The following is a 553-nucleotide window of genomic DNA, read 5'->3' as shown; positions in this document are numbered from 1 at the left end:
GGTAGAAGATTATATTCACTAACTTTGAAGGATGTAGCTTGGCTAGAAGACGCTCAGTTAATTTGTTGAATTTTCCACACATTTGTCTGTAAATTTGGCCGGGTAGACAAACGTCCAGATGCGGTTCGCGGGAAAAAAAAGTCGCAAATGTATGAAAAATTAAAAAAATTAGCTCAGCGACTTCTAGGAAAGCTAAATCCTTCAAACTTGGTAAATACAATCTTCTACCTAGTATTTTAACGTTTTGATTCACAAATTGTGTAAAATTCAATTTTGGAAGAAGTTATTTGCCCACCCGTCAAGATGGCGTCGAAAACCGTGATAAGGCCTAACAAGAAAGGAAAAGAACGCGATGCTTGGTCAAAAACTAAAACAAACTTTTATTTACTGGCTTGATTATATATAAAAATTAAAGTACAGATAGGGCAATACAGTTGTTGTTTGTAATGTTATAATATTGTAAGTCTGTGGGTCCCGACGCATGTTGCGTGACAAAATTGACCATGTGTTACACACGCTCTCAATTGTCGGTGGAGAAAGAGTGGTATCCACG

The 553-nt window shown here is 36.9% G+C and overlaps 1 protein-coding gene across 1 annotated transcript in view; it reads right to left on the bottom strand.

The window, feature by feature from the left end:
- Nucleotides 1-355: 355 nt before the first annotated feature.
- The window catches only part of LOC138005509 (uncharacterized), a 3181-nt gene continuing 2983 nt past the window's right edge, over nt 356-553 (bottom strand). The window contains exon 2 of the mRNA XM_068851726.1: nt 356-553. This exon is cut by the window's right edge and continues 205 nt beyond it. The gene's annotated coding sequence lies outside the window, so the exon portion shown is untranslated.

This window comes from Montipora foliosa, chromosome 6, assembly GCF_036669935.1.
Source record: "Montipora foliosa isolate CH-2021 chromosome 6, ASM3666993v2, whole genome shotgun sequence".
NCBI classification, from domain to species: domain Eukaryota; kingdom Metazoa; phylum Cnidaria; class Anthozoa; order Scleractinia; family Acroporidae; genus Montipora; species Montipora foliosa.
The sequence above is the reverse complement of the archived record's forward strand: the minus strand, read 5'-3'. Positions and strand labels throughout refer to the sequence as shown.